This window comes from Salmo salar, chromosome ssa14, assembly GCF_905237065.1.
Source record: "Salmo salar chromosome ssa14, Ssal_v3.1, whole genome shotgun sequence".
Classification (NCBI taxonomy): Eukaryota; Metazoa; Chordata; class Actinopteri; order Salmoniformes; family Salmonidae; genus Salmo; species Salmo salar.
In genome coordinates, this window is record NC_059455.1 from 29,613,527 (window position 1) to 29,622,087 (window position 8,561).

General features: G+C 39.3%; 1 long non-coding RNA gene across 1 annotated transcript; it reads left to right on the forward strand.

Annotated features, from left to right (window-relative positions):
* Positions 1–6,390: 6,390 nt before the first annotated feature.
* Positions 6,391–8,283, forward strand: LOC123726625 (uncharacterized). The gene is made up of 3 exons (XR_006758685.1): positions 6,391–6,701; positions 7,597–7,629; positions 8,035–8,283. It is a non-coding gene; the product is annotated as an uncharacterized lncRNA (long non-coding RNA).
* The last annotated feature ends 278 nt before the right edge of the window (positions 8,284–8,561 follow it).

Here is an 8,561-nt window from a genome sequence, read left to right on the forward strand (position 1 = left end):
TCATGAACACTGTCCACTATTTTAGACTTAGATATAATGTCAATTTCTATTCTAATCTGTTTGAAACTTTTGTTATATCCCCCGGCGATGTAAATTATCGCCAGGGAGAAATACAGTAATATTGCACATACCACCCCAACATATCACAACATTTTTGAGAAAATTGCAGGGGTTGACATCAAAGTTGAAAATCAGTGCTCTCCGAAATCTAAATGTCAGCCACACGGCCCATAAAATTCATTCGACCCCTTACTCCTGTGATGAAAAGCAACAAGTGAAATCCAAAGTCAACAACATTTTCTCTTCTCAATTTCTTTTATTTTTTATAAGCCCGCTCCAGAGTTTTGCCCTTTTGCTCTACAGAGGCTGGAGAAGGTTGTTAAAAGGACCTCCAGCGGTATGACAGCTTAAAGTTGTTGTTTTTTCTGACAGAAATAACATTATGTCCTAGCAGCCCACACAGAGATGTTGGGATGAATAGGGGTGCTTATGGTGAAGCAGTGAGAGAGAAGAGAGGGGCTGGTCAGAGAAGCTCTAGCATCACGCCGACCTCTGAACCGGAACGTCAGCGTTTGATGTCAGCTGTGATCGTCAAACTCACCAGGGGTCTGTGGCTCGATAGATTTTATTGGCCACCATCTCAGTCTGGCCTTCTTCTTCTCGAGAAAAATGATGCATTGACTGCAGGATTCTTCACAGAAATATATGGGTAACACTTTACATGAAGGTTTTCTTTAGAAAGTGTTAATTAAGGGTTTGTAAAAAGTAATTTGTATTTGTGAATTATAAGTTTATAGATCATTATAGTTCATTAATCAGTATTAAAAAAGTTATATCATTGGTTGAAATTGTTTTATACTGAACAACAATATAAACTCAACATGAAACAATTTCATTGATTTTACTGAGTTACAGTTCATGTGAGGAAATCAGTCAATTGAAATAAATTAATTGTCCCTAATCTATGGATTTCACGACTGGGAATACAGATATGCATCTGTTGGTCACAGACAGGCCTCAGGATCTCTTCACGGTATTTTTGTGCATTCAAATTTACATCAATAAAATACAATTTTGTACGTAGCTGATGCCTGCCCATACCATAACCTCACCGCCACCATGCGTGTACTCTGTTCACAACATTGACATCAGCAAACCACTCACCCACACAACGCCATACACGTGGTCTGCGGTTGTGAGGCCGGTTGGACATACTGCCAAATTCTCTCAAATGACGTTAGAGGTGGCTTATGGTAGAGAAATTAACATTCAATTCTCTGGCAACAGATCTGGTGGACATGCCTGCAGTCAGTATGGCAATTGCAAGCTCCCTGAAAACTTGAAACATCTGTGGCATTGTGTTGTGTGACAAAACTGCACATTTTAGAGTGATATGCCACACCTGTCAGGTGGATGGATTATCTTGGCATAGGAAAAATGCTCATTAACAGGGATGCAAACAAATTTGTGCACAGTGGTGGAAAAAGTACCCAATTGTCATACTTTAATAAAAGTATAGATACTTTAACAGAAAGTTACTCAAGTAAAAGGGAATGTCACAGAGTAAAATACTACTTGAGAAAAAGTCTAAAAGTATTTGGTTTAAAATATACTTAAGTATCAAAAGTTAATGTAATTGCTAAAATATAGATAAGTATCAAAGTAAAAGTGTAAATCTTTTCAAACTCCTTATATTTAGCAAAGCAGACGGCACCGTTTTCTTGTTTTTAAAATGGACGGATAGCCAGGGGCACACTCCAGCACTCAGACATTATTCACAAAAGATTCATGTGTTTAGTGAGTCCGCCAGATCAGAGGCAGTAGGGATGACCACGTATTCTCTTGATACAGTTGAAGTCGGAAGATTACATTCACCTTAGCCAAATACATTTAAAATCAGTTTTTCACAATTCCTGACATTTAATCCTAGTAAAAATTCCTTATCTTAGGTCAGTTAGGATCACCACTTTATTTTAAGAATGTCACGTCCTGGCCAGTATAAGGTTAATTGGTATTGTAGTTTGGTCAGGACGTGGCAGAGGGTATTTGTTTTATGTGGTTCGGGGTGGTGTTTTGGAAAATAGGGTGTTTGATTTAGTATTTCCGGGTTTTTGGTTTATGGTCTGTGTTTATGTATTTCTATGTGTTATCTAGTTAGTTGTATGTCTATGTTTGGTTAATTGGGGTGGACTTCCAATTGAAGGCAGCTGTGTGGTGTTGCCTTTGATTGGAAGTCCTATATTAGTTGGGTGTGTTTGTTTGTCTAATTGTGGGAGATTGTCTTTGGATTGCTGTGTTGCCTTCAAGGCTGTCATTTTGTCGTTCATCGTTTTGTTTATTTTGTTGTATACGTGTTTGTTTGGTTTTTCCTTCTTTTCCGTTAAATAAAGAAGATGAGTATACACATACCTGCTGCGTTTTGGTCCGCCATTTCTAACGACGAGTGTGACAAAGAATGCGAAATGTCAGAATAATAGTAGAGAAAATTATTTATTTCAGCTTTTATATCTTTCATCACATTCACAGTGGGTCAGAAGTTTACATACACTCAATTAGTATTTGGTAGCATTACCTTTAAATTGTTAAACTTGGATCAAACATTTTCGGGTAGCCTTCCACAAATTTTCTATGGGATTGAGGTCAGGGCATTGTGATGGCCACTCCAATACCTTGACTTTGTTGTCCTTAAGCCATTTTGCCACAACATTGGAAGTATGCTTGGGGTCATTGTCCATTTGAAGACCCATTTGCAACCAAGCTTTAACTTCCTGACTGATGTCTTGAGATGTTGCTTCAATATATCCACATCATTTTCCATCCTCATGATGCCATCTATTTTGTGAAGTGCACCAGTCCCTCCTGCAGCAAAGCACCCCCACAACATGATGCTGCCACCCCCGTGCTTCACGGTTGGGATGGTGTTCTTCGGCTTGCAAGTCTCCCCCTTTTTTCTCCAAACATAATGATGGTCATTATGGCCAAACAGTTCTATTTTTGTTTCATCAGACCAGAGGACATTTTTCCAAAAAGTACGATCTTTGTCCTCATGTGCAGTTGCAAACCATAGTCTGGCTTTTTTATGGCAGTTTTGGAGCAGTGGCTTCTTTCTTGCTGAGTGGCCTTTCAGGTTATGTCGATATAGGACTTGTTTTCCTGTGGATATAGATACTTTTGAACCTGTTTCCTCCAGCATCTTCACAAGGTCCTTTGCTGTTGTTCTGGGATTGATTTGCACTTTTCGCAGAAAAATATGTTCATTTCTAGGAGACAGAACGCATCTCCTTCCTGAGCGGTATGACTGCTGCGTGGTCCCTGTTTGCACAGGTGAACGTGGTACCCTCAGGCATTTGGAAATTGCTCCCAAGGATGAACCAGACTTGTGGAGGTCTACAATTTTCTTCTGTAGTCTTGGCTGATTTCTTTTGATTTTCGCATGATGTCAAGCAAAGAGGAACTGAGTTTGAAGGTAGGCCTTGAAATACATCCACAGGTACACCTCCAATTGACTCAAATGATGTCAATTAGCCTATCAGAAGCTTCTAAAGCCATGACATCATTTTCTGGAATTTTCCAAGCTGTTTAAAGACACAGTCAACTTAGTGTAAGTAAACTTCTGACCCACTGGAATTTCTGTGAAATAATCTGTCTGTAAACAATTGTTGGAAAACTTAATTTTGCCATGCACAAGGTAGATGTCCTAGCTGTCTTGCCAAAACTATAGTTTGTTAAGAAGAAATGTGTGGAGTGGTTGAAAAACAAGTTTTAACCTCTATGGGCTAGGTGGGACGCTTGCGTCCCACCTACTCAACAGCCAGTTGAATCCTGTGGCGCGTTATTCAAATCCTTAGATATGCTATTACTTAAATTTTTCAAAAATATGACTATTTTACACCATTTTAAAGATAAGACTCTCGTTAATCTAACCACACTGTCCGATTTCAAAAAGGCTTTACAACGAAAGCAAAACATTAGATTATGTCAGCAGAGTACCCAGCCAGAAATAATCAGACACCCATTTTTCAAGCTAGCATATAATGTCACATAAACCCAAACCACAGCTAAATGTAGCACTAACCTTTGATGATCTTCAACAGATGACAACCCTAGGACATTATGTTATACAATACATGCATGTTTTGTTCAATCAAGTTCATATTTATATCAAAAACCAGCTTTTTACATTAGCATGTGACTAGCATGTGACTAGCATTCCCACCGAACACTGCCGGTGAATTTACTAAATTACTCACGATAAACGTTCACAAAAAGCATAACAATTATTTTAAGAATTATAGATACAGAACTCCTCTATGCACTCGATATGTCCGATTTTAAAATAGCTTTTCGGTGAAAGCACATTTTGCAATATTCTCAGTAGATAGCCCGGCATCACAGGGCTAGCTATTTAGACACCCAGCAAGTTTAGCACTCATCAAAGTCAGATTTACTATAAGAAAAATGTTATTACCTTTGTTGTCTTCGTCAGAATGCACTCCCAGGACTTCTACTTCAATAACAAATGTTGGTTTGGTCCAAAATAATCCATCGTTATATCCAAACAGCGGTGTTTTGTTCGTGCGTTCTAGACACTATCCTAAAGGGTAAATAAGGGTGACGAGCATGGCGCAATTCGTGACAAAAGAATTCTAAATATTCCATTACCGTACTTCGAAGCATGTCAACCGCTGTTTAAAATCAATTTTTATGCCATTTTTCTCATAAAAAAGCGATAATATTCCGACCGGGAATCTGCGTTTAGATAAACAGACAAAGGAAAAGAAAGCATTCGGTCGAAGCGGGCATGCGCCTAAGCCCATAGTACTCTGAGTGGCCACTTGCCAAAAGCGATAAAGTGTTTCAGCCAGAGCCTGCCTCGATATCGTTCAACTTTTTCCCGGGCTCTGAGACCCTATGGAAGACGTAGGAAGTGTCACGTTATTGCACAGATCCTGAGTCTTCAATAAAAAGAGCCAAGATGAAACACTACTTCTCAGACAGGCCACTTCCTGCTTGAAATCTTCTCAGGTTTTGGCCTGCCATAGGAGTTCTGTTATACTCACAGACACCATTCAAACAGTTTTAGAAGCTTTAGGGTGTTTCCTATCCAAAGCCAATAATTATATGCATATTCTAGTTACTGGGCAGGAGTAGTAACCAGATTAAATCGGGTACGTTTTTTATCCAGCCGTGTCAATACTGCCCCCTAGCCCTAATGACTCCAACCTAAGTGTATGTAAACTTCTGACTTCAACTGTATGTGCATGAATTGGATAGTTTTTCTGTCCCTTTTAGAATTCAAAATGTAACGAGTACTTTGGGTTGTTAGGAAAAATGTATGTAGGAAAAAGTATAATATTTCTTTTGAAATGTTGTGAAGTAAATGTAAAAGTTGTCAAAAATATAAATAGTAAGGTAAAGTACAGATACCCCAAAAATGACTTAAGTAGTACTTTAAAGTATTTTTCCTTAAGTGCAGTACTTCAAAATTTGAGAGAAATAAGCTTTTTGTGCTCATGAAACATGGGACCATCACTTTACATGTTGAATTTATATTTGTGTTCAGTGTATTATCATTTTGACTAAGCTAACATATGGAATTGTGTTAAGATGGTCATACCATGGATCATTTAGCTATTTAATTTGGAGTTTTAGGATCCCTTTACCATGTTTTGAGGCTATACAGTGTGTGTTTACATTTACTTTGTTTACAAACATTGGAGTAAACAAGCTTATATGTTGGGTTCTGATGGGATATGACAGTTGAACTAAGCTCTTGAGGCATTTATGAGTTATATTCTTCAAAAATCAATGGGTGCATATCATTAATTTCTAAGTTCAACAATGGATGAAGCAACTGCAGATCACAAATATTAGGTTTATGACATACTGTACTGTTCAAGTACTGTTCAAGTGCAATGTCTAAGTCTGCATTATTGGTTTTAGAGCAATTTTTTGCCCTGGTCATGAACAAGGTCCAGAGGGCCGCTCTGAAAATGGTATATATTTCCAAACCGCCAAAATTTGATAAAAATAGTCCTCTTTCCATCGTTTTTGGAATTTTCTATGCTCCATTACTGTCTAGCTTTCATTTCGCTGATTATTAGTGAGATGGACATAGTCAAGAAACTGTATGAATGTTGTTCCATTATTATTTCTACACAGTTTCCATTAGTTTCTTTAGGAATTTGAAGGTAGATTGAGTTAGTTAACCCCCCCCCCCCACAGTAAATCTACATATTAAAAAATGTTTTATTCAAACCACCCGCAGGTCCGGATCCTAAGACTCTAAGGCACCCCTGTCTTCGAGTAATATTTAAACTATGACGTTTCCTGTGGCTTGGATGCCACAGGGTAGGAAGCCTGCCACAAGCAGTTGGAAGATTCATAACTGGCAAAACATTGCCTTATTTGGATGACTTACACTCACACCGCACATATCTGCCAGCAGTGACCGCTCGCTTAACTTTCCATTCCTTCTTCCCTAAACTGCAGACAGGTGTGTGTTCAATGTGTGCATGTGCCTGTGTTTGGACGGGGAGTGACGTGCCTGTGTGTGAAAATAGTCAGGTATCCATTCTACTACTACGCAGCCAGCCTGGGTTTCAGGATCAGAATCTTTATTCTTGGACCTTATTTGTCAAGTCTGCGTCGACGCACCCGTCGCCCTGCTACCTCTGCCGTCATCAAGGAGATTACTGCAGGTGATTTACAGCCTGCGTCAGCCATATTACTCACACACACACATACCATATAACCCCTTTATTCTACACAGACAGATGGTCACACCTACTTGACCTCTGCCTACATGGACCGTAAATAATCACACAGCTAACAAATGGAGCTATTTTCTGACCTTGCAAGTATTTAAATTACAATCGCTATTTGTGGGTCACTCCACTAGCTGTCTCTATCTCCAGCCTCACTTGCCAAGGATCAAGGACAGGGGCCCGGGGCCAGTGGGTCATAAGCTCCACAAAAAGATATATGTGCCCCCAGGAATGATAATAATAATGTGTGTATGCAAGCATCTGTTAAATATGCCACCAGGATTACTGGTACAGTAACAGAGCCACAGCTGTAGCTTCTAGCCAGTAGCCAGATAGGGAAACTACATACGTGTGGGTCACCACATGTAACATATGAAATAATAACAGCTGGGACAGAATATGGGATGGCTTCCTTGGCATGCGTGATCTTAAAATGTGGTGTGTTTGAGACTGATCTACTACAGTATATCTATAGAGATATGTTTTATATAGACAATTCATTTTAGATAGAGAAACTGTTATTAGATGGATAACAATTGCCATCATACTGACGTCAACATTGTTCTTGGATAAAAGGAATGTTAATGATTACTAGCAGGCGTTGCTAGCAACAAAACAACCACATCATATATGAATCATCGGAACCTGATTATTTGGATATTATTTTGTGCAGACCCCTGCTAAAGAGTAGCACCATTGTATAAGAGTGAAGTGAGAAATAATGTCCTCTAAATTCAATATAATGAGTGACATCCCTTTAAAATATGTTTTCTTCATCTTCTCCTTCATCATTTGGCTTTCTTGTTTGTTTAAACTGTGTCCATTATAGTCCACTGGTTCCAGGAGTCCCTGTCATGCCAAGGTGAGTACGACAGTTATATTGCACTTTGTATTGTTATTGAGGATAGAAATTTGGCACACTCCTTTTTTTTATTCTGGCTATGGGATACTTAGAGATGATGTTTGCATTGACTGGTTTCTCAATGCAAACAACATCATTTCCATCTTCTACTGCACTTTTGTTGTGTATACAATACCTTAGCAGTCAATGTTTCTTTTGCCTATACTGTACAATTTGATTGCAGAAAAAGCTGTCTTTCTATAAAATTAAATTATTACTGAACAACAATATAAATGCAACATGTAACAATTTCAATGATTTTACTTAGTTACAGTTCATGTAAGGAAATTGAAATAAATTGAAATCATTTACTGAAATAAATGTATTGAATTTATTGAAATAAATTCATTAGGCCCTAATCTATAGATTTCACATGACTGGGCAAGGATGGCATAGACCAGCTATGGGTGAGCCTGGGAGGGCATAGACCCACCCACTTGGGAGCCAGGCCCAGCCACTGGGGAGCCAGGCCCAGCCAATCAGAATGAGTTTTTCCCCACTAAAGGGCTTTATTACAGACAGAAGTACTCCTCATTTTCATCAGCTGTCTGGGTGGCTGGTCTCAGATGATCCCACAGGTGGTTACATGTGGTCTGAGGTTGTGAGGCCGGTTGGACGTACTACAAAATTCTCTAAAACGACGCTGGAGGCGACGTATGGTAGAGAAATGAGCATTCAATTTTCTGGCAACAGCTCTGGCGGACATTCATGCAGTCAGCATGCCAATTGCACACTCCTTCAAAACTTGAGACATCTGTGGCTGTCACACCTGCTCCCGCTCCACCTCCCTGGCACTCGAAGGCGACAGGCTCCCCAGCATTACACACTCCTGCCACCATCATTATGCACACCTGCCTTCCCCTCATCACATGCATCAATGATTATTGGACTCA